The sequence below is a fragment of the Carassius auratus genome, unplaced genomic scaffold (genome assembly GCF_003368295.1).
Source record: "Carassius auratus strain Wakin unplaced genomic scaffold, ASM336829v1 scaf_tig00216339, whole genome shotgun sequence".
Lineage (NCBI taxonomy): Eukaryota > Metazoa > Chordata > Actinopteri > Cypriniformes > Cyprinidae > Carassius > Carassius auratus.
Window position 1 is genome coordinate 161,272 of NW_020528517.1, and position 27,139 is coordinate 188,410.

A 27,139-nucleotide genomic window follows, 5' to 3' on the forward strand; every position below is an offset into this window, starting at 1 on the left:
TGGCATGGAGTCAACCAACTTGTGGCACCTCTCAGCTGTTATTCCACTCCATGATTCTTTAACAACATTCCACAATTCATTCACATTTCTTGGTTTTGCTTCAGAAACAGCATTTTTGATATCACCCCACAAGTTCTCAATTGGATTAAGGTCTGGAGATTGGGCTGGCCACTCCATAACATTAATTTTGTTGGTTTGGAACCAAGACTTTGCCCGTTTACTAGTGTGTTTTGGGTCATTGTCTTGTTGAAACAACCATTTCAAGGGCATGTCCTCTTCAGCATAGGGCAACATGACCTCTTCAAGTATTTTAACATATGCAAACTGATCCATGATCCCTGGTATGCGATAAATAGGCCCAACACCATAGTAGGAGAAACATGCCCATATCATGATGCTTGCACCTCCATGCTTCACTGTCTTCACTGTGTACTGTGGCTTGAATTCAGAGTTTGGGGGTCGTCTCACAAACTGCCTGTGGCCCTTGGACCCAAAAAGAACAATTTTACTCTCATCAGTCCACAAAATGTTCCTCCATTTCTCTTTAGGCCAGTTGATGTGTTCTTTGGCAAATTGTAACCTCTTCTGCACATGCCTTTTTTTTAACAGAGGGACTTTGCGGGGGATTCTTGAAAATAGATTAGCTTCACACAGACGTCTTCTAACTGTCACAGTACTTACAGGTAACTCCAGACTGTCTTTGATCATCCTGGAGGTGATCATTGGCTGAGCCTTTGCGATTCTGGTTATTCTTCTATCCATTTTGATGGTTGTCTTCCGTTTTCTTCCACGTCTCTCTGGTTTTGCTCTCCATTTTAAGGCATTGGAGATCATTTTAGCTGAACAGCCTATCATTTTTTGCACCTCTTTATAGGTTTTCCCCTCTCTAATCAACTTTTTAATCAAAGTACGCTGTTCTTCTGAACAATGTCTTGAACAACCCATTTTCCTCAGCTTTCAAATGCATGTTCAACAAGTGTTGGCTTCATCCTTAAATAGGGGCCACCTGATTCACACCTGTTTCTTCACAAAATTGATGACCTCAGTGATTGAATGCCACACTGCTATTTTTTTGAACACACCCCTTTCAACTAATTCAACTAATTGCCCAATTGCACAGCCTTAAGAGCGTGCATATCATGAATGCTGGGTCTCATTTGTTTTCTGAGAATCTACTGAACCTACTGGTAACTTGTTTGCCACGTAGCAATAAAAAAATATACGAAAAACCTTGATTATTCTGGTTAGTCACATTGTACTGCTATTATTTTGAACAATACTGTACGTCACCTCCACTAGCGCCGCCGCCGCCATGTTGGACCGGGCCACACTTTCCGTAGAATTACGTCGCCTCCACTAATGACGCGGCCGCCATGTTGGTCCGGGTAACACTTTACGTAGAATTACGTCGCCTCCATGGGGGCGAGTGGAGCTCCATTTAAGAGGGAAAATATGTCACTACCACCAAACTTTCGTTTTGTATTACTTGTTATATACACGTATAAAGGGTGCTTTGCCAGTTATGTCACCTCTTTGTACGTAAGGTTAATATGTTCTGTACTTTAATCTTTGTTACTTTTACCTAGTAGAAATAAAAAAATATATATATACTAATCTTTTACGGTTTATGACAAGACAGCATATTTTTTATCCTATTTTTATGCACTACAGACATCAATTTTTTCATGTTTGTTTTACCAGTGTACAACTGCCAATGTAACATTCCATACTTTTTAGAAAGTTAACCTTGTGTTTTTAATATTTAGCAGTGAAAAATAAATGAAATATTAAATAAATTATTAAAATAATACCTCAACCAGAATTATGTGTTGAATTTTGTATTTTAATCAAAATAACAACATATACAAAATAACCACAGTAAAATAATGAAGAATAACTTCCACAATTTAGAAGTTTTAATGGTTTTTGAGTAATAATAATAATTAACACATCTTACACTACATTGAAAACACATGAACTGCAAGTGACCATAATTGTTCCTCTAATAACACAATGTGTTCACATGCACGTACACGTTACTCTTCAAGACCTCCATTGTCTGTGAAGCAATCCCAGCTACAGTAGCCAGGGTGGTCATCTGAGGAGTAAAACCCCAAAAGCACTCCTTGTTGGCCATTTTCCTGGTGACCAGCCCCACAGTCTTTGTGAAGCTGGCTGTACTGTAGGCGACTGCACCTAGAGATTATGTACGGCTTTCTGTACTTTAGATAGTGTCTCTTTAGATATCTTCACTGCACCTGTTCAGTATCAACAAAAAAAAAAAAGTTTCATGTTAAGGAAATGGAAGAGAGTGAGATTACTTAGTCTAATTGTTATAGCCACAAAAACAAGAGGGTTGACCACACTTACTGAAGTCACCATCAAGCCAGCTGAAGTGTGCCTCCTGTTTAATATGCTCCTGACTGACAGTGTTGTTAAATCTCTGGCATGAACAATTACGTCAGATGGGTCAAGTTTAATTACAATACTGACATTTAATTATCATTAATGTTAAAGCAATTTACTTGTTGCTGAAGGTGCCTGGTCCACCACAGTTGTGCTTTGTTGTTCTGATGCATCTGATGCTGGGCTGGGGACACAAAGAAGACATGAGCACAGCAAAACTGGAACAATACTATGTCTGTGTGCTGACGTTAGGTAAATTCAACACAGAATAGTACTGCATCATTCACCTATGACAGTCCCATAGCAGACAAGGTGATGGTGCTCGGAAGTTTCAGTCTCTATTTGTGGAGGTGTTATGAGGATGGATAACACTTGATATACATTTGATCTGAAACAAAAAAAGTCAAACAATAGAATAACAGAACAACAAAATAGAAAAAATAAATATGTTAAAGTCACATGTAAAAAGACCTTGACTTCTAAGGTGGCAACATACATTTAAAATGTAGAGTGCTGCATCTTCTATGCCAATCCTATCCCTGGAAGTGAATGAAAAATTAAATATCAAAACAACCTCCTCATATGACCTTTTTTAAATTATACAACAAATGCTAAAGGAATACACATACAAAACGATCGTGTCCTTTCATTATTCACTATGTTATTTTACCACAAGCCATCAAAAACTAAGTTACATCTATGCTATCCATCATGTACTAAAGGTAAAAATTTAAAGAGCAAACAATTAACAAATAAGTTTATCAGAAATGTATTATCCAAACTGTACTTCCCCAGTCAACTGAAAAGAAAGTATGTTCTTCAAGAATTTATTGAAGAAGAGGCAAAGAAAATAAGGAAGCTTTATTTTACTTATCCAGTTCTTCCTAAAGCCAAAGAAGTAACATTTAAAATTCGAAAGGACATTTATCCATCTAATCACTTCCTACAAGAACGATTTAATTGGGAGAACAATTCATGCGGGTTCTGTGAGAAAGATATTGAAACTGTTGATCCTATGTTTTTGAAATGTGAATCTGTACAGACTTTTTGGCTGGAATTTCAAAACTGGCTTCATTTCAAACAGATATCAATACACCCTTTGACTGTGATCTCAGTTAAGGTTGGAGTATTGTTGAAGGAAAAGATCCTAGACTTTTTGATAAATAACTTAATTACTTTTAGCAAACACTAGATTCATAGATAAGTAGATAAGTAAGATAAGTACGTTTTTATTTATTTATTTTTTTTTTATAATTGTTTTTTATTATGCAAATACAAAGAAAACAGAGAGATTGTACAATAATCAACCTGGTTTTCCAGCCAAGTTCATTCAAATGTTTACCAGTACTTAACAATAACCTCTATACAATAGGGGAAAAAAAATAAAAATAAATAAATTAGATTTAACACAAGGAACACTCCCCTTCGCCTTATACATACATCTCTCTTTTCTTTTTCCTTTTCTCTTTTCTCTTTTATTAGACAAAAGACAAAGATAAGTACGTTTTTAAAGGTTAAACTAAAGAATGAACTAAAGATATTTGCAAAGTCTCTTCATTACAGGATTGACAGGAACGCCCAGAAACTCTTGTATGCTTTGAACTTGTTTTTGTTGTTAGAATAAGACCCTAAGACATCTTTCTTTTTCTTTCCGTTATTTATTCTGTTTTATCTTATGGTGTGATTATTGTTATTTGTTATTTTTTCCATCTTTTTTCTTTTTATTTGTCTGTATCAACACTAATTATATGTGTTCAGTTGTTGAAATCTGGTGTAAAGGTTTGTAATTGAACTTGATAACTTAATAAAAAAACACATTGGACAGACACATTGATCTATAAATTACTATGTGGTGTATATATGATCAGTGGCCAGACATCAACATTGCTCGCGATATAAATCTATAAATCCATAGTGTTTATTAATTCTTTTGTTAGTAATTTCACGTAAGCCCTGTGCGTTTTTCTTACACTGCACGTTACAACAGCGTCAGTTCACCATTTTAGCGATGCAGAGATAAAATTACCTGAGTTTAAGTTTGAAGTACTCCCGGCGACGCCATCTTGATGTTTTCAAGTGGAGGTGAAGTATTTTCGGTTTGAGAGTGGAGCTCCACTCGCCCATGGTCTGCAGCCAGACCCTTCTCACTTAAACTCACGTCTTACTGATGAAGCAAATTATACAGACAGATGAGGATATTAACGCAAGTCACTTAATAAGAAAAACTCCGTGTTAAACTTTAACGTTAAAAAAATAACGTCTTTTATTGTCTCAAGAAATTAAATTCTGCATCTAATTAATACAATATATTACTGTATATTATGTACAATTCAGTAGATGAGCCCAGAAATGAGCCCCACAAACCAAAAAGTTTTCGTAAAAAGAAAACCAAGCGCAGTAGTTTTATGTTTGATATTTGCTGTCTATTCACTTAATCTGCTTTAGGGACCATCTGCAAATTTACCTAAAAAATGAAACGTAGTACAATATTAAATTAAAATTAATCCGTTTACACTAAATTAATAATTTACTCAAACTGACTAAATATATATGGCCAATAACTTATTTCTCTTTGTATGGACACTACACAAATATTGTTTAAGAAAAAAAAATTGTAAGTCAGTTTTGCATCTAGCAATGTACAACAACTGTTGGAACATGAAAAACCCTTTCCAGGGATCTTTAATATGTAAATCATTTTATACTGTAAATATATGACTGGACCCAGATAGCATACATATCCGGGCCTCATCTGGGCCAACTATGGCACATCTGGCTCAGTACTGGCAGCGGCAGAGGTTATATGGACCATCTCTGGCCCACACATATCAAGCCGGTTTTAGTTTGAGTTGTGGCATGCTGTTTATGGGCCAGATCTGGCCCGTGTGCAACAAACCGGCTTTAGTTTGAGTTGTGGCTTGCTGTGTGTGGGCCAGATCTGGCCCGTGTGCGACAAACCGGCTTTAGTTTGAGTCGTGGCTTGCTGTGTGTGGGCCAGATCTGGCCCGTGTGCGAAAAACCGGCTTTAGTTTGAGTCGTGGTTTGCTGTGTGTGGGCCCGATCTGGCCCGTGTGCGACAAACCGGCTATAATTTGAGTAGTGGCTTGCTGTGTGTGGGCCAGATCTGGCCCGTGTGCGACAAACCGGCTTTAATTTGAGTCGTGGTTTGCTGTGTGTGGGCCAGATCTGGCCCGTGTGCGACAAACCGGCTTTAATTTGAGTCGTGGTTTGCTGTGTGTGGGCCAGATCTGGCCCGTGTGCGACAAACCGGCTTTAATTTGAGTCGTGGTTTGCTGTGTGTGGGCCAGATCTGGCCCGTGTGCGACAAACCGGCTTTAATTTGAGTCGTGGCTTGCTGTGTGTGGGCCAGATCTGGCCCGTGTGCGACAAACCGGCTTTAATTTGAGTCGTGGCTTGCTGTGTGTGGGCCAGATCTGGCCCGTGTGCGACAAACCGGCTTTAATTTGACTCGTGGCTTGCTGTGTGTGGGCCAGATCTGGCCCGTGTGCGACAAACCGGCTTTAATTTGACTCGTGGCTTGCTGTGTGTGGGCCAGATCTGGCCCGTGTGTGACAAACCGGTTCTAGGTTGAGTTCTGGATTGTTGTATGTGGGCCAGATATGACCTATACCAGGTGACCAGATGTGCCATTTTCCAGAGATGGGGACTCGAGTTTGAGACTCGGACTCGAGTGCGACTTAAGTCGCACAAACAATGACTTCAGACTCGACTTGAGACTCGTCCTCGAAAGACTTCAGACTCGACTCGGACTCGAGCTCCGGGACTCGTGAACAATGTTAATTTTTAGTAAACGTCAGATGAGCTCGCTGTTAGAGTTGTGACGTTCGCGAACGAACCGATTCTTTTGAACGGCTCATAAACATGAACGATGGGAGCCGAGTCACGGCTGGAGGGGAGCCGTTCTTTCTGTCGATCTTTTTTCCTATGCGTGTTTCAGAGCGCGTGTTTCACACAGATGCACACAAATGAGCTCCTCCGCGAGACAGAACAGTTAAAGGGGGAGGGGCGCACCCAGCGCAGGCCAACCCTTTATAGCGTGATGATATTAGTTATTAGTTGTGCACGCATCCTTCACGTGAGTACTCCAGTGGAAAAAAAAACCTGCGTGCCTCTGTCATTGGGTAGGAGCGGAGCCATGACGTTTTGCACAGATATTCATTGCAGCCCACTTTGTTATTGTTCATTGACTTGAAGGGGCTGATGTCCTATTTGCAAAGTTTACAGTAGTAATAGTATGTAGACATTTCCATTTTATTTATTCTAATTTTATCTGCTTTAAATATTTTTGGTTCTCTATCAAAATGTTCTTGTGTGATAACAATGTTCTTGTGTGGAAGAGTTAGTAGTAAAAGCTGTTTTGCACAGAAATTCATTGCAGCCGGCTTTGTTTTTGATGTTTATTTGTGAGTAGGTATTGTATGAATAACATAAGTCAGCGTAGCTTTGTTCATTCTTAAGCCAGACAAGAGGTGTGCAGCTATACAGCCAGGACAGACAGAAGGCCATTACTGAATCCATAAATGCAAAATACAGATATTAACTTAAAAGTAAAGCATTCTTGGTGTTTTTGTCATGTTGCAATAGCCTGTTTACACTGATTATATACCAAAATCAAAGTTGATATTGAATGCTAATAGATAGAGTTGTCATAATAACATATTACATGCTTTGAATTCCTTATATATAGCTATGCAGTGTTCTAAGCAGCTTGGATGGGTCGCTGTACGTGATGCAACATTTATTATAACCAGAGACTTAATATAATAAAGAGACTTGAGACTTGACTTGGACTCTAGCTCAGAGACTTGAGACTTGACTTGGACTCTAGCTCAGAGACTTGAGACTTGACTTGGACTCTAGCTCAGAGACTTGAGACTTGACTTGGACTCTAGCTCAGAGACTTGAGACTTGACTTGGACTCTAGCTCAGAGACTTGTGAGCATCTCTGCCATTTTCTGAAGACACGTCCTGGCAGATCACCTTTCTTTACCAGTCAGTGGTTCTAAAACTATTTTGAGTACTGGACGCCCATAATATTTCAGGACACATAATATAAATACATACACACATTTATTTGACCTACACGGATCTGTTATGAAGCTGCAATGTAATTCGATTTTTTTACATTTTTGTACCATGTCCTCTGGTGTGACACCATGTGCTTTGAACTTTTTTGGAACCATTACAAATTTTTTATGCTTTGTTTTGCATTAATATGACACCCCTAAATTATATATATATATATATATATATATATATATATATATATATATATATATATATATATATATATATATATATATATATATATATATATATATATATAATTTTTTTTTTTTTATTTATTTATTTATTTATTTATTTTTTTATTAAAAAATGCATGTTAAGCTACATAATCCTAGAAAATTTTGCAAATGTGTCTTGCTTGCCACTAATGACAGGTTAGCTTGGAATAGCAAGGTCATTAATTGACAGAAAAGGCTGAAACGTCCTTTGGTGTGATAAAAAAAAAAAGTCCTCCATTGTAACACCTGTACTGTCACACCACAGGACAAAGTTTCTTTAAAAATAATTTTAAATAATTAAATAATATTTGTTTAACTCCTTTTTTATACTTTTAAATGCAATAATTACATTCATTAAATTAAGCTCTAATCATCAAAAAAAAAAAAAAATTATGAATCTTTAGAATATATGAAAATTTCACTTTTTAATAAAAAAAGTTACAAAAAATGAACTTTTTTCATGATATTCACATTTCTTCAATATGCACCTTACACACACACACACACACATACATATATATATATATATATATATATATATATATATATATATATATATATATATATATATATATATATACACACACACACACACACACACACACACACACACACACACACACACACACACACACACACACACACACACACACACACACATACATATATGAGTGTTCGTAAAAGCAACAATACAAAATCTTAAACTATAAAAGTTCCACTTTGTCCCACTATTATGTGCAGGCCTGGCATTTTGCACTGGGCTATAGAACTACAAAATGAATTTTAAATTAGCAATATCATAACTGAATGACATTTTGAATTATGTAGTGATCTAATTCTATCCACCAAACAATTGTATGTGAATGTGTGAGACTTATGGTCATGGTTATAGGGAAATAACAAGAAGAACAAAGTGCAGTAAACGGTAAAACTGTTTGCACTACAAACCAGTACGTTCATAATTAAGACAATACATTAAAAATAACATAGTAAGATACAGCAGTTTGCAACGGTAAACAGCAAAACAAGCTGTTTGTACAGCTAATATAGCTGGAATGACACCGAGAGCCAGACACATACAATTTACAAATGTCCGCGCCCCCTCTTACAGAAAAAAATAAGGGGCATATGTTTATTCATATGTTTATTTATGTAACGTAAGCGTGTGACTTTTAATTCGTGACGTGCTTTCATGGGCGTGCGCGCGGACCGGATGGAGTTGCCATGGAAACGGAGCGCAACACTGCAAATGTCACGAGGAAACACCCCGTTTCTCGCTGATTTCACTGTTTTCAGGTGAGTTAAGTCCATAAAATCACACAAATATTACTTATAACTGTTGTTGACACTTCTCTTACTTGTATTTGACTCGCTTCTGTTGTTTATTTACTTTATAGGAATGGTTTAATGTCTTCGAAAAGTCCGTTAGCATTTCTACCGTTTGAAGACGACGTATCGTCAGGTATGATAACTCTATTGTTCTCTTATTTATGAAAAGTTGGGCTTTTAATCAAATCTTCATCTGTAGATGCTAGCTTTTGACTGTTTTGTTGGTAATCTTTCAATGGATGATTGGAAATTGCTTAATTTATTTAACCTTAACATTTGCACTTTACTGTTTATCGATGACGTCACGTTATCAAGGAGCGCGAAAATTGGCAGAAAACTAAAGTTGTTTTGATCTTTTATGGTAAACATAAAACTGTTCTGCGATTTCAAGAGTGACAAAATAATCCTACTACAACAGAAGGGAGTGTCCAAGATTTTAATATTTCTGATGGGAGCTGCTGACAGAGATGTAGGAAGCGCTGAAAAGGTTAAGTAACCTAATATGCATGTTTTTCACAACATATATCGCAATGAATCTGTTATTTTATTTATTTATTTTTTGCATTTCACCTGCTCTAGCTGTTTCCATCTAATAAACCTGGAACTGCAGACTAAATATTGTTGGCTCTGTGTCAAATAGCTTGTTTTGTTCCTAGATTCTTCAGTGCTGATGGCCTGCTGCATCCAGCAGAGTCGGAGTGAACCTACTGTAAGACAACATCTCCAAGATGCTGTGGACCACAAGACTAGTACAGTAAGTCAAACCTCAAATATACACTACACTAGTGTTCAAAAGCTTGAAGTTGATACAATTTGAAATAATTATCTTCTGCTCACCTCTGTAGTAATTATTTGATTAAAATATGTAAAAAGAGTAATATTGTGAAATATTATTACAATTTAAAATAGCTGTTTTCTATGTGAATACATTATAAACTAATTTATTCCTGTGATGTGCGGCTGTATTTTCAGCATCATTCCTCCAGTCTTCAGTGTCACATGGATCCCTCAGAAATGCTGATTTGCTGCTCAAGAAACTTATTATCAGCGTTGAAACAGTTGTGCTGCTTCATTTTTTTTGTGGAAACCGTGATGCATTTTATTTTTCAGAATTCACAGATGAATACAAAGTTCAAAAGACCTGCATTTATTTATCCATTTATGCAGACGCTTTTATCCAAAGCGACTTACAGTGCATTCAGGGCTATCAGTTTTTACATATCATGTGTTCCTGGGGAATCGAACCCCCAACCTTGCGCTTGCTTGAGCAGTGCTCTACCAGTTGAGCTACAGGAACACTATTTGAAACAGATGATTTTGAACAATTTGATGCATGTAACACCAACATTCAAATGTTTGGAGTCTATGTAACAACGAATCCAACAAAAAAAAAATTCAGCACGTCTGTATTTTAACATCGATCATAATCAGAAATGTTTCTTGAGTAGTAAATCATCATATTAGAACGATTTCTGAAGATGTTTCACTGAAGACTGGAGTAATGATGCTGAAAATTCAGTTTTGATCAAAGGAATAAATGACATTTTAACATAATATTCACATAGAAAAGAGTTGTTTTGAATTGTAATAGTCACAGTGTTACTATTTTACTGTAATTTGATTCAATAAATGGAGCCGTGGTGAGCATAAGAGATTATTTATAAAGGCATAAAATATCTTACAGACCCCAAACTCTTGAATGGTTGTCTAAATTACAGTTATGATGTTCCTCCCAGTTAAATTTTATTAAAATGTATTAAATGTTACTCTGGCATATGCAGTCCATTCTATAGAGACTGTGTCTGTTCCCCAAAAAAGGATAACAAATAATATGTTTATTAAGGGATCTAGAAAAATTATTTCAGTTTAAACCTACTAGATTAAAAATAGTACTCAATGTACTCCATTGATGAAATAGTAAAAAGTGCACATTGCCTGAAATGATATGAACAGCAGCTATGCTAATCTTTCTCCCTTTTCCTTCCTGTTTCTGCAAATGTCCATCCCAAGGTTATTAGAAACTGCACAGCACAGGACTTGCAGGACTTGTGAGGACTTCAGATGATACCAGTACTCAAAAGACCTTAGATGATGGCAACTATAGATGGGCATACAAACTACCGCCACTGCAGAAAAGGTAATGTTAATTTGAAAGAGCTGTGTCACAGTATCAAGGGCTCCCTTATCAGTTCTGCTTTCATTATTGGAGAGTAAAAGATAAAAAAATTTTGTTTGATGTTTTTATTAGTACATATATGTTATCTTGCACATTTTATCTCCCCAACAGTTTCTAATTTGAAAGAAGTTTATAATGCATGTTCACTACTCCCAATTCAGAAGACTGAATCAGCCTGTGTATCTGAATGTTTCTCATACTCACTCCTCTCTGCCGCGTCTGAATTTGGGATTTTCCTTAGCTGTCAGTTATAAACGTCAAAATTAAAAGAAATAAACATTTGAAATATATCAGTCTGTGTGTAATGAATAAATATAATATACAAGTTTCACTTTTTGAATGGAATTAGTGAAATAAATCAACTTTTTGATGATATTCTAATTATATGACCAGCACCTGTATATCATTGCTCTTTTGTTGATTTTGATTGCTTCCATTGTCCTCATTTGTAAGTTGCTTTGGACAGAAAAGTGTCTGCTAAATGTAAATGTAATGTTAATGTGTATTTAACTATATTTATAAATATTTATCTGTATTTTTTATTTTGTAATAATGTAAATGTATTTGTTTTATATCTATACATGCAGTTGTATTCATGTATGTATATTTATTTGTCTAATTTTTATATTTTAATAAAGCAGTTTACATGAGTGTTTTCTTAATTCTGGATGAATTACATATTCTTTTGTGTCTAAAAGGGTAAATATGGGCCATATCTAACCCAGAAGTCAGCCACAACTGGGACGGATCTGGGCCACATCTCCGAAATGGCATGGTTGACATCTGGGCCAGGTGTCGCCCATGCCATTTGTGAGATGCGGCATGGATCTGGTACAGTTGTGGCTGACTTCTGTCAGACAAAACTGGGCCAGATCTGGCCCAGATGTCACCCACACCATTTCTGAGATGTGGCCCAGATCTGGTTCAGTTGTGGCTGACATATGTCAGCCAGACTCAGGTTGAGTCATCGCCGTCATTCCGCGCGGTATGTGGGCCAGAAGAATATGGGAGATGTGGGCCAGAACTGGGCCACATGTCATTTGCTATCTGGGGAGGTATTGGCAAAATCTCACCTGTAGATAATCACTATGAGAAATACAAGATTTAGAATTTGACAGTACGTTATTTAAACACATTGGACATTTTAACCCAGTCAGTGGAATTGTCAGATGGTCCCTTGGGTCCCTGCTCTCTCCATGAAGACGTGGACATTTCAGCAATGGATAAATGGATTTGCAGCACTAAAAACTGCTTGTAGTTGCTCTGCTACTAAATTAATTTAAAAATGGCAATCCATATACAGCTTTGATATGCTGTTCCTTCATCTTGGCTAAGCTGAACTTTGTTATGGAAAAGGTGAGGAAGCTAGCAACGCTTGCAGCATTCTGAAAAGTTGAGATGTTTTTAACTCGATACGGTGTGGATACGCTTGTTTTTTCCAGGTGCGTCCGCACCGCATCGAGTTAAAAACATCTAAACTTTTCAGAATACCGCAAGCGCATTTTTAAGCGCAATATGTGAAAGGCCCCTTACTCGTCATTTGTGAATCCTGGAGTGTGACGTGAGGGGATCCCCAGTATTACAGCACAGCGACACACAAGCCATGACACAAAGTTACGGAAACTAAACAACCAAAAGCAATATATGTCTTCCTTAGATGTAATATTCTGTACTTCAGCGTTGGGTAAAATCCCATTATAATCTCCTTTATGGTAGAGAATGCTGCTTAATAGGCTATGGGTAACAGCCTTTATACAGTCTATGGTAAAGGCAAAGATGTTGAAATAAACATTCACATTCACACAATCAGCTTTTCCACATGCACTGATAATCAAAACTTCTGCTTAGCACCTGCTCTATTTATGTAGATCAGTTTTTGTAACTGTATTACTTAATCCACCTGTTGCTTTGGTCTTCATCAGAAGCTGCTTGCACCACCTGCTGGTGAGCGACTGACAGGAGATGGGGAGTCCGATTCAAGATGGCGGCGAGACCAGACGCGATTTGAATAGACCTGAAACGACTGTTGAAGATTGCTGCTCAAATTAACTTTTAGAATTTAATTTTGCTGCTAAAAGTTTTTTTTTTTTCTGGTTTCGCAACTGCAGTGTTATTGAATTTCTTTTTTTCCTGCCGGTTTTCGGAAAAATAGCGTCTTATTATTCAAGCTAGTCATTGCTAACTCTGCAGCTAACATAACAGCGCAATGGAAGTGGTGGCAACTAAGGAAAAACGAACTGTCCGAGAAATACACTCTTATGCATGCCAGGCTAGTGCTTTTGAGGAGTGTGTCTCATCTCCTAACACGCCTACAAAACCTCAAATGAAAAAGGCAACCCTTATGAAACAAAAATATATTGCAGTATATTGGAAAATATCATGTAATATATTAGCCATATACAGTATTGTTCAAAATAATAGCAGTACAATTTGACTAACCAGAATAATCAAGGTTTTTCATATATTTTTTTATTGCTACGTGGCAAACAAGTTACCAGTAGGTTCAGTAGATTCTCAGAAAACAAATGAGACCCAGCATTCATGATATGCACGCTCTTAAGGCTGTGCAATTGGGCAATTAGTTGAATTAGTTGAAAGGGGTGTGTTCAAAAAAATAGCAGTGTGGCATTCAATCACTGAGGTCATCAATTTTGTGAAGAAACAGGTGTGAATCAGGTGGCCCCTATTTAAGGATGAAGCCAACACTTGTTGAACATGCATTTGAAAGCTGAGGAAAATGGGTCGTTCAAGACATTGTTCAGAAGAACAGCGTACTTTGATTAAAAAGTTGATTAGAGAGGGGAAAACCTATAAAGAGGTGCAAAAAATGATAGGCTGTTCAGCTAAAATGATCTCCAATGCCTTAAAATGTAGAGCAAAACCAGAGAGACGTGGAAGAAAACGGAAGACAACCATCAAAATGGATAGAAGAATAACCAGAATGGCAAAGGCTCAGCCAATGATCACCTCCAGGATGATCAAAGACAGTCTGGAGTTACCTGTAAGTACTGTGACAGTTAGAAGACGTCTGTGTGAAGCTAATCTATTTTCAAGAATCCCCCGCAAAGTCCCTCTGTTAAAAAAAAAGGCATGTGCAGAAGAGGTTACAATTTGCCAAAGAACACATCAACTGGCCTAAAGAGAAATGGAGGAACATTTTGTGGACTGATGAGAGTAAAATTGTTCTTTTTGGGTCCAAGGGCCACAGGCAGTTTGTGAGACGACCCCCAAACTCTGAATTCAAGCCACAGTACACAGTGAAGACAGTGAAGCATGGAGGTGCAAGCATCATGATATGGGCATGTTTCTCCTACTATGGTGTTGGGCCTATTTATCGCATACCAGGGATCATGGATCAGTTTGCATATGTTAAAATACTTGAAGAGGTCATGTTGCCCTATGCTGAAGAGGACATGCCCTTGAAATGGTTGTTTAAACAAGACAATGACCCAAAACACACTAGTAAACGGGCAAAGTCTTGGTTCCAAACCAACAAAATTAATGTTATGGAGTGGCCAGCCCAATCTCCAGACCTTAATCCAATTGAGAACTTGTGGGGTGATATCAAAAATGCTGTTTCTGAAGCAAAACCAAGAAATGTGAATGAATTGTGGAATGTTGTTAAAGAATCATGGAGTGGAATAACAGCTGAGAGGTGCCACAAGTTGGTTGACTCCATGCCACACAGATGTCAATCAGTTTTAAAAAACTGTGGTCATACAACTAAATATTAGTTTAGTGATTCACAGGATTGCTAAATCCCAGAAAAAAAAAATGTTTGTACAAAATAGTTTTGAGTTTGTACAGTCAAAGGTAGACACTGCTATTTTTTTGAACACACCCCTTTCAACTAATTGCCCAATTGCACAGCCTTAAGAGCGTGCATATCATGAATGCTGGGTCTTGTTTGTTTTCTGACAATCTACTGAACCTACTGGTAACTTGTTTGCCACGTAGCAATAAAAAATATACTAAAAACCTTGATTATTCTGGTTAGTCACATTGTACTGCTATTATTTTGAACAATACTGTATTATTATATATATTTATTTTTTCCAGTATATTGCAATATATTGAAAGCGGCAATCATTTGTATATTTTGCAATATATTATATAGTCAGCTGCAAATATGTCTTGACCCCAAAAAAATTCTAACAAAACGTTTCTCAGTGGTTTACAGTAGTATCAAATGTACTTAAAAACATAATAAAAGTTTACCAAAGTTTGACTCCAAGAAAGGCCCCATTTTTCAAAATGGCTGCCGCCAGGTCCTTAAAATGACCATTACTCCTTTGTATTCTTCCTAGACCAGAAATATTGGTGCCTGATACATGTTTTTGCCATGTAATATTATAACTAGCATATTTGCATGATAGATAAGTGATTACAAGTCCAATTAAAGCAATTGGTTACAAGCATGTTTATGGGGAAAATATGTACAATTTCCCTTAAGTACATGCAGGTACATGTAAAAAAAAAAAAAAAGAATATCATGGAAAAGTTATTTATTTTTTGTAATTTAATTAAAAAAGGCAAACCTTTTATATTCTACATTTATTGCACATGCACAAACTGAAATATGTAAAGAGTTTTTGTTTGACTTCTGATGGTTACGACTTACAGCTTCAGTATCTCAAAAATTTAGAATATTTTCTCAAAGATCAATCAAAAAAAGATCTACAAAACAGAAATGTTCAAGATCTCCAAAGTAGGTTTAATTATGCTATAAATACTTGGTTAGCGCTCCTTTTGCAATTACTGTCTGTGGTACTGCAGGTTGCTTTGATGGGGCATTCAGCTCCTCTGTATTGTTTTGCAGATGTTACTTATCTTCCTCTTCACAATACCCCATGGATTCTCTGTGAGGTTCAGGTCAGGTGAGTTGGCTGGCCAATCAAGCACAATAATATCATGGTCAGCAAATCACTTGAAAGGGTGTTTTGGCACTGTGGGTAGGTTGTGAGGGTTTTGCACTTTGTTTTATGTTTTGTTTCTTGTGTCTAGTATCAGCACATGGCTTTGTTAATTGTTTTCTCGGCCATGTGCTCCTTTAGCCCCTCCTCCTTGTTTCCTGTTTACCACACCCCCCTCATCAGCCTGGTCAGTATAATTGTGCTCAACTGTCCCTCATGTATTTTCCTCCTTATTTATAGTGCCCCTTACCCTTTTTTGTTTGCTGGTTCATGGTCATTCACACCCTCTCTGTCTCTGTATGTGGCTGAATACGCGCCCGTGTCTCCTTGTCTGGTTGGTCTTATGCCCTTGTCTAGTCCTTGCAGTTCTATGTTTTTGTCTTGCTCCTTATTTTAGTAATTTGTTTGTTCTTGCTTTTGGCTTTTATGTGTAATATTTATTTGGCTTTTCTAGTCTTGATTCTTGTTGGTTAAACTGGTAATTTCTTATCTTGTTACTTAACCTTTTATTAGTTCATTGGCTTATATCTTTCCTTGTCTTGAGTTTAATTTGTGTTTTTTTGGAGCTTTGTCCTGTCTAGTTTTGTGATCGAGTTCCTGACCTGTCCCCGTGTGTTCTGCCCTGGTTCTACCTACCTGGCACTTGGTCTGTTTCAGAGTCAGTGGTTAACAAGTGTCTGAGATCTGCTCTACGGTGCCTTGTGTGGTCTTCTCCATCAGCCTGGTTTTGCTGCCCCCTCTGTTGCCAAGTATTCTGCCAGTTGTTTCCTGAAGCTTTCCCAGTGGCCTCCCCTAAGCTGTTCCTGTTAGCTGTTATCCTGTTGTGTTATCTATTGTTCACTTCACTACCCTCTTGTATCAGTCTGTTTTGTCAATAAAACCTTATTACCTCCCAATGAAATTGGGTCCTCCCTCCTAGATCCCTGACATAGGTGCTAAATTTCTGCTGCAAAATTAAATCAGCATCTACATTAAGCTTGTCAGCAGATGGAAGCATAAAGTGCTACAAAATCTCCTGGTAGATGGCTGCATTGACTTTGGACTTGATAAAACATAATGAACCAACACCAGCAGACGTCACGGCACTCAAATCATCACTGACTTCAGAAACTTCACACTGGACTTTGGATTCTGTCCCTCTCCAGTCTTCCTCCAGACCTTGAATTCCAAATGAAATGCAAAATTAACTTTCATCTGAAAAGAGGACTGTGAACCACTGAGCAACAGTCCAGTTCTTTTTCTCCTTATCCCAGGTGAAATGCTTCTGATGTTTTTTTTTTTTTTTTTTTTGGTTCAGGAGTGGCTTGGTTTTAGGAATGTGACAGCTGTAGCCCTTTTCTTGAAGAGGTCTGAGCTTGATGACTCTTGATGCACTGACTCCGGCTTCAGCCCACTCCTTGTGAAGCTCTCCAAAGTTCTTGAATCTGCTTTTCCTGACAATCTTCCCAAGGCTGAAGTCATCCCTGTTGCTTATGCACCTTTTCCTACCACACTTTTTCCTTCCAGTCAACTTTCTATAAATATATTTTGATACAGCACTCTGTGAACAGCCAGCCCTTTCAGTAATGACCTTCTGTGGCTTAACCTCCTAGCGGAGGGTTATGATGATTGTCTTCTGGACACCAGTCAAGTCAGTAGTCTTTCCCATAATTGCGGTTGCATGTTCTGAACTAGCCCAGGAGGTAACCAGTATTTATACTAATAATTAATAAAAATACTCAAGCTCAAAATGGAATGTCCAAATTTTTTGAGATACTGAATTTTTTATTTTCCTAAGCTGTAAATCGTAACAGAATAAAAAAAAAAAAAAGTTTACTTTTTTAAATTAAATTACAAAAAATAAAGAACTTTTCTTTTAAGTAGTCAAGGATGAATTTTGTTTGAGCAAAATGGTATACACTGTGCTGCCAACAACATTACAATGAGTCACGCAATATCAAATGTCAATATTCTATTCTACCATCTTCTGAATTGCTGAAAATTGTGAATTTTGGTTTGTTGGGTTTAGTATAATGCCACCTTTATACTCTAAAATCTATAAAGGATGCATTACATATTAATTACCTTATTAAAATTGAAAAGAGTGACCATTTTAGAGGTTTCACACACAGGCCTCTGTTCGGGCTAATACAGGGTTGTTTATGATCAAAGTTATGATCAAAGTCATACAACTCCAATTTAAGTTACTTTTGGGTGCAATAACTTTTACATTGAATGTAAAGTCTGTGTTTTAGCAAAACAAGTTACATGACATAGGCTAAATTGTTTACATCTCTGGTTCACCCCAAACAATGATAAAACCTTACAGTATTCTCACAAAATCATGTATTCCATAAGTATCTAATCATGTTAGTGCAATTTAGACAAGTCCAATGGATTCACAGACCCAGAAAACATGTGGTTAGACACCAAGATTACTTGACTAAGTCAAATAATGAAGGAGTTAGGATATTTTAAGGGCTCCCTGCCCATCTTGGACGCCATCTTGAAAATTACACCTTTCTAGTGGTCAAACTTTGGTAAACTTTTAGCATGTTATTAAGGACACCTAATACTACAAAAAACAGCTGAGAAACCTTTTGTTAGAATTTTTTTAGGGTTAGGTGTTTTATTTTCATATATGCAGCCATCTAATATAATATATGTGTCATCAATATATTATTAAATGTATTCAAATATATAAAATATTAGAAAATAAAAAGGGAAAATAATATATTACAATATATCACAATATATTTTAAGAAATATATTGGTAAATAAATTTTCCTTTCGTAAGGGAAGAGGCAACGAAGAACAGCCATCGCTTCTGGAACTTCAGGATACCATCATTTCTGCCGTCATTGACAAGATAAACGAAAGAGCGGATCAGACAGACAAGGCGGTACAGTACAATACAGTCCAGATAAATGGTCTGAAAAAGTCTTTGGACTTTTGTCATAAAGAAGTGGCAGATCTGAAAAAACAGAATAGCACCTTAAAAGCTTCATGCGAGACACTCCAGAGAAAAGTCTGTGAAATGGAAACCAAAGTAAATGAGAGTGATCGATGCAGCCGACGACAGAACCTACGTTTGCACGGGATCCCAGAGAGAGAGGATGAAAACTTGAAGTCTCGTGTGCAAGAGGTCTGCCGTGCGGTGCTGTCGGCTAGTGAGGTTGGAGAAGTGATTGAGGCAATTGACGTTGTCCACAGAATTGGGAGACGCAAAGATGGCAATTCCAATCAGCAACCAAGACCAGTGATCATCCGGTTTATATCGAGAACAGCGAGAGACTTAATCTGGAGGACATCTAAGAAGAGTGAGTTCCTGAGCAGCAAGAAGCTTCGGTTCAAAGAAGACCTGACCGCTGAAGACAGAGCCATTCGTGGCCGGTTCTGGCCAACTGTAGAAGCGGCAAGAAAGAGAGGAGAGAAGGCTTATTTCGTGGGGATCAGAACATTTGTGAATGGAAACAAAATTAAAGACACTTGAAAAGGAAACATCTTGTATGCTTTGTTGAAGTGCAACCATTTCTTAAGGTAACCCCACATGCAGGGGCGTAGCAACCGGGGGGGACGGGGAGGACACGTCCCCCGCACTTTTAGAAACAGGTGATTCTGACCCCTGCTAATTTTTTTTCTTTTTTTTTTAGGATCCAGCGTGAATATTTCCAGTAGTGTTCTCTGATTTGTTACTTAGATTTGAGTGAAGTAACATTCAGCCAATCACAGAGCGAATCATCTCCTGGGCGCGTCTGCTATGAGCTTCAAATCTCTTGTTGCTCTTCTGAATTTTCGTTCGTTCGTTTGTTCACTTTGCTATTAGGCCGTCTGGGATAAAATGCACCCCAGAAAAAAGTAAAGGACGATTACATCCTTTTTTCAAACACACACTGTAAGTATGTTACAGTATGTCGCGATGACACGAATCGCGCGATAAAGTTTTCATGTTATGATTTAACCTATTGAACCCGTATGGACCTCGTCACGTCGTGCCGGATTCAGTGTGTTAAATGCTCTCCTAATTGTCACTTTGGATAAAAGCGTCTGCTAAATAAGACGTAACAATATTATTGGTTTCTGCTGTCTTTTGTTTGTCTACGTGCTGCTCGCGGAGTAAAATTATCATTTCACAATAAATCATATTTGTTTTGCAACGAATATCTTAAAATACTTTATCAAATTTTATTCTTTTAATTCATAACTGTTACTGTTTTATGTCCTAACTAGTCTGCAGGAAAGGCAGGCTGTGACGTCACTGGCAGAGAGAGGGGGCAGTTGCTCAACCTCTCCAGAATGTGTACAGGTGAGATTTGTATCTGGGTTACTCCGCCGCGGTATCCCCGAAGCAATCTAAAATAGTCCGAATATAAACACTTATTATAGGTGCACCCTAGTGATTCAGGACTAGCCAAAAACACGGTTTGGAAAATAGATTCATGTTGTACTCGCTTATTATATAAATTTTTCTACATTTTGAACACAAACAAAGTTACGGACCGCAGCTCTGATTGGTTGTTTTGTTTTTTTACCGGGAGTGATGTATTTCTGCAAATGGCAATAGGACACTGGGAGGAGCCAGAGGAGCTTGATTTTTTCACAGATTATCTGTCTCATATTTTTCATAAAATGTATGTTGTATAAAATTACTGTAGATGTAATCTGTATACTCATTTAACACCTGTTTTTGTCCAACTGTTAAAAAAAAAAAGTTATTGTTCAAATGTAGTGCAACTGAAATATTGTAAATATCATAAAATATCTTTATTTCATAAAAACAAAAATATATAGATGGTCTCCCATTGGTCTCAAAGTCCTGCAGTATTTTTAAATTTCGAGTATGATTTAACAAAAATAGGTTCCTGTAAGCTATCATGTCATGTTCCCAAATTTGAAAAAGTAAAATGCCAATTGGTATTCTGTTTAGAATTTATTATGAACATAAGCTTTGGGTCAAATCACCATACAGCTGTCCCCCCCCCACTTTTAAAATGACTGCTACGCCCCTGCCCGCATGTGTAATAAAGGGCACTGAGGCAGCTAATGATTACATTAGAGCAGTTATCTCTGCAGTTTTTGCAAAGAAGTTCATACAGTTAACGTTATTAGTTCTGAGTTTTTATGTCTGTATCTGTTTTATCTGTAAATGCCAGAGGTGCTAGAGACCAATTGAAAAGGAAATGTTTATTTTTATTTTTTCAAAACAAAGGTGCTGATTTTTATTTTATACAGGAAGACTCATGCTACTAAATCGGATATTTCTTTTTGGGGGAGTCAATGGGGGAAAAAAATATGGTTTTCATTTGGGAGTAACCGGTCAGCAGGGGTCGCTATTTTACAGGGAAACTTTAAAGGGCACATTATTAAACATTTAGCAGATTCAAATGGGAGATGGGTAATACTGGTTGTTGATGTAGATCATTCCCAATTCATTATTGTAAACATATATGCGTGTAACAACAAAAAAGACAACAAGCTATTATTTACAACAATAGAAAATATAATTAACCAGCTGATTACAACTTTTCCTACTGCCAAGATTATATGGGGAGGTGATTTTAATACCGTTATGGATGGAAATCTGGATAGATGGCCTCCAAGAAATAGTTCTTCAGATGAGTTGGAGAATGTATGTCAAAGGATGAGTCTTGTTGATATCTGGAGACACAAAAATCCCAACAAAAGCATATATACTTGGAGTAATAAAGATAGGTCACAGAAGTCCCATATAGATTTCTGGCTGATTTCTTCGGAGATCGATGACAAGACGGTTTCAGTTCATATAGAACCTACTGTTCTCACAGATCACCAAGCCATTTATATAAAGATAGATTTAATAATAGTCAGTTGCAAACCAAACAGAGATTATTGGAAACTAAATCAAATGCTATTACAAAATAAACAATTTAAGGATGATGCCGCCGTGATAATTGGAAAATATTGGAGAAAAGCTAGTTTTGATAACAACTTTGGAAGCTGCTGGCAGCTGATGAAATTTGAAGTTTGTAAGTTAGCTATAAATCTAGGGAAGAAAATAGCCAAAGACAAGAGAGAGGAAGAATCCAGAGTTATCACTAGAATAATAAAGTTATCAGAGAAAGTTAATTTAACTGGATGTGAATTTACAGAACTAACTTCTTTACAGCTTAAATTGGACAAGATGTATGAAGACAAATTTAGGGGCTTTTGTCAGATCTAGGAGGAAATGGCTTGAAAAAGGGGAAAAATGCACTAAATATTTCTTTAATCTAGAAAAAAAGAAACTTTGAAGTATCATCCTTAAATAAATTGAAAATCAATGATGTTGTCTGTAATGATAAGATCCAGATATCAAAATATGTTGCTGATTTCTATCAAAGATTGTACTCTAATGATGTCGAAAATGCAAAAAATATGGATCTCTTCCTAAAAAGTAAAAAAAAATATATTGATGTCATTGACGATGGCTTTAAATTGGTTTGTGACAGAGAGATTTGTTTATCAGAAGTGCAAAAATGTATTGACTCTCTAAAAGAAAATAAATCGCCAGGGAATGATGGGCTAATAAGTGAATTTTACAAGGTTTTTGACCAATTGTTAGCTCCTTTTTTAGTTAAAGTTTATATAGAAGCCATTAAGAAAGGGCAACTCCCACCAACTATGCGACAAGGACTTATTAAATTGATACCCAAACCAAACAAAGATAAATTAAGTATTGAAAATTGGAGACCAATTAATTTATTGAATAATGATGCTAAAATATTTGCACTAATTTTTGCTAAAAGATTAAAATCAGGGTTAGATGATATAATTGATGAAGAACAATCAGTCTTTATGCCAGGCCGAAATATAGGTAATAATATACGTTTGATTTTGGATATGATTGATTATAATGAATACATAGTAGGTGATTTTTTTGTCCTATTTGTCGATTTTTATAAAGCATTTGACACCGTTAGTGATCAATTTATGTTAAAAATGATAAAATGCTTTGGTTTTGGAGAACAGTTTTTAAAGGCTATTCAAACTCTATACAGAGGATGTAACAGCTCAGTTAAACTTGCTCATGGCACAACTCCTAGATTTGAGGTAGGTCGTGGAATACGACAAGGATGTCCCCTTAGCCGTTTTCTTTTTCTCCTTGTTACACAAATCATGGCAAGACATATTAAAAATGCCCAGTTCCAAGGTATATTGACATTAGGTACAGAATTTAAAATTTCACAGTTAGCGGATGACACGGCATTATTTCTCCGTAATAAAAACGAGGTTATCAAAGCAATTGATTCTATCACAAAATTCTCTGAAGTCTCGGGTTTAAGAATGAATCTAAATAAATCTGCCTTGTTGTCACTAAAGGAATGTGACTTATCAGTCATAAGTGGTTTTCCTGTTAAAAATACAATAACATACTTGGGGGTTATCATTGGTAAAAATGAAAAAAGGCGTTGTAATCTTAATAGTAGAGAAAATGAGGAAACTATTTAATATATGGTTGATGAGGGACTTGTCACTGAATGCAGAGTTTTATTGTCTAAGGCAGAAGGGATATCACGTGCCGTCTATCTATCTTTATCCATGGGAATGCCAGCTAGTGTATATAAAAAACTTGATAAGATCTTATTTAATTTCATTTGGAGGAATAGGACCCATTATTTACGTAAAGATATTTTATGTAATTTAAGGAAAGATGGTGGTCTTGAGGTGTTGATTTATGAAACCTTAAGTAATTCCTTTTTGGTGAGATGGTTAAGTAATTTAATTAAGGAAGCAGAGAGCATTTGGAACACCTTTCCCAAACAGATTTTTGATTCACTGGGAGGATTAAACTTGTTGTTGAAATGTGACTTTGAAATTGAGAAGTTACCTGTGAATTTCACTAGCATGCAATGTTAGCCTGGAAAATGGTCTACAGGCACAGTTTTTCTCCCACAAACTGTTATATTTGGAACAACAGGAATATTCAATATAAAAAATAAATCTATATATTACCAAAGATGGGTAGATAACATTCTATTAGTTTAACAACTCATGAACACAGAAGGTCAATTACTAACATACGACGAGTTTCTTTCAAAAGCAAAACTTCCTGTCTCCCCTAAGGAGTATGCTATCGTTTTTCAAATGTGATCTCATGAGAATACGTGTGTATTTTTACGTTAAATGTGGTTCTACCACACGTACATTTACTTACGTTTTCATGCACATAGAAACGTACAATTTAGACGTATTTATAGCAGTAAAACGTACAAATACTTATGTGTTAGCATTTTAAAAACGTAAATAATCTAACGTAAAGTGTGAATGTATATGAATTCCCATGTATTAATATTAAAATCGTGGCTTTAATGATTTAAATCTGTTGTATTTAATTGTCATATCAATACATGTTTTAATTCAATTTATTGAAAGCAGTTTACTCGTCTGCTTAATAGGAAATAACATTTCTGTGCATGCTGCAAACCATAGATACACAAAAGCACAGCATACAATTACAAATCACATGCATTTGTTTGCTGTACTGCATATCTTTAGAATCCAGATGTTTGCAAGGAACATATGCAAATTCAGCCATTTATCAATCGATCTTCATCTTCATTCTCAGCAACAGCGTCCGTCACAGTCTTCTTCTTCTTCTTCTTCTTCTATTTTTACTGGCGGTTGACAACTTGTTGTTGTATTACCGCCACCTCTGGACTGGAGTATACCCACCACTTATATTATCTCTAAACTTTTAAATTCTTTTTAAAAGCCCTGTACTCTTTAAAAAAGAAAACAAAATTTGACACATTTTATCAGAACTTCCATCTAAAATATTTCTATAATTAAATATAATTTCATTAGCTTCTACTTGCTCAATAAACCTTTCCCTCTCATTCTTATATTTCTGACAATAAAACAATACATGCTCTACAGTTTCTGAGTTATTTCCAAGACAATACTCACAGATACCATCACCATGCTTTTTCATTAAAAATAATGTACTGTTAAGTCTGGTGTGCCCAATCCTCAACCTGGACAACACGCCTTCTTCATGTCTAGTTCTACCTGACCCTGCATTCTTATTTAGGCCTACTTTAGACTGTAAGTTAAAAAGATGTCTCCCACTTGATTCATTTTCCAAACAGCGCTGCCACATTTTAATTGTTCTTGTTTTAATAATACTTTTAACTTCTGCTTTACTGTGTTTTATGTCAACATCAATGATATCTTTATCTGCTGCTCTTTTGGCCCATACATCAGCCACCTCATTCCCCTCCACCCCTATGTGTGCTGGAACCCATAAGAAGGAAAACATTTTACCCGCCTTTTGCAACCCACTCGCTAACTGCAATACTTCAAGCAGAATGTCTTTCCTGGACCCTGAATGGGAATTCTTGATACTTAAAATAGCAGAACTGGAATCAGAAGCTATGACAGATTGTCTGTTCCCCCCATTACTTTCTACCCATAACAGGGCAAGCCATATAACTACAAGCTCTGCCGTATATACTGCCAAATCATCACTTAGCCTATTTCCTACAGCCAAACCCAGCTCAGGCACCACATGAGCCACTCCCACTCTTTTATCTGATCTTTTAGATGCATCTGTAAAAATAATCCTGTCATTTCTGTAGTTTTCTGTTATATATCTATTAACTATCCCCTTATCTACTCCACATACCTGCTTTTCTTCCAGCAGCCCTAAGTCCACTTTTAATTCCTCAAAAGTCCACGGGGGAACTGTTGAGTATGGTACTGTCATACAGATATTAAGAGCACTTAAACCCATACACTCAACTTTTTGTTCAATACCCCACTCAAAGCTTTTTACTTTTTTATTTAATCGCTCTTGACAATTTCTTAGGGTTATGTAAGCAATATGATCCTCTCTATGACCTTTAAGATTAGCCCAGTACACTAGGGCCAGTTGATCTCTTCTTAAATTCAAGGGCATCTCCCCCACCTCCACTTGGATGGCTGCCACCGGAGAGGACTTGAGTGCTCCACTGCAAATTCTCAAGGCTTGGTTTTGCATTACATCCAGTTTATGTAACAATGACTTGGAGGCTGATCCATATGCTACACTCCCATAATCGAATACTGACCTCATTAAACCAGTGTAAATTGTTCTCAAAGCTGCACGAGACGCACCCCACTCAACCCCACACAAGCACCTCATCACATTTAGAATTTTCTTACATTTATCAACAATCTTCTGGATATGGAAGGCCCATGTCAACTTCTTGTCAAACCATACACCCAAGTACTTAAAAACCTCTACTCTTTCCAGCTCTTTTCCTGACAAGCTAATCTTAAATTCCGGTCTTATACTCCCCTTAGAAAAGAACATATCTTTTGTTTTTTCTGCTGATATCCTAAATCCCCATTGAACTGCCCATTTCTGAACTTCATTTACTGCTCTCTGAATTTCCTTTACTATGAATTCCACATTCCTCCCTTTCTTCCACATGGCACCATCATCAGCGAACAAAGCTACTCCATCAGGCCCCTTCACATTTTTGAATATCTGATCTATTATTATATCAAACAATATAGGGCTTACAATACTCCCCTGCGGAGTGCCATTCTCAACTATATATTCATTACTTAATTCTCCGTTTATTTTAACCCTTAGACTTCTTTCAGCCAAAAAAGCTTTTATCCACTGGAGCATTCTACCACCAATCCCCATCTGCTGCAACCTGATCAACAATCCGTTCGTCCACAACATGTCGTACGCTTTTTCAATATCGAAGAATACTACCACCACTGCTTCTCTATTTACTTGAGCTCTTCTTATACCATCTTCCAAACATACTATTGGATCCATTGTACCTCTACCTCTCCTAAAACCACTCTGGTAGCTCTGCAATAACCCCTTTGACTCAACCCAGTAATTTAACCTATCGTTTACCATTTTCTCCATAGTCTTACCCACCTGCGAAGTTAAAGCTATAGGCCTGTAACTACTTGGATTATGAGGATCTTTACCAGGTTTCCTAATTGGCACAATTATAGACTCTTTCCACTCCTTAGGTATCCTTCCCTCCAACCATATCTTGTTAAAT

At 36.8% G+C, this 27,139-nt stretch overlaps 1 protein-coding gene across 1 annotated transcript in view; it reads left to right on the forward strand.

Annotated features, from left to right (window-relative positions):
• LOC113097636 (uncharacterized) overlaps positions 1-19,756 on the forward strand; it is a 24,749-nt gene extending 4,993 nt beyond the window's left edge. The window contains exon 2 of the mRNA XM_026262904.1: positions 18,907-19,756. The gene's annotated coding sequence lies outside the window, so the exon portion shown is untranslated. The remainder of the gene's footprint in view (positions 1-18,906) is intronic.
• The last annotated feature ends 7,383 nt before the right edge of the window (positions 19,757-27,139 follow it).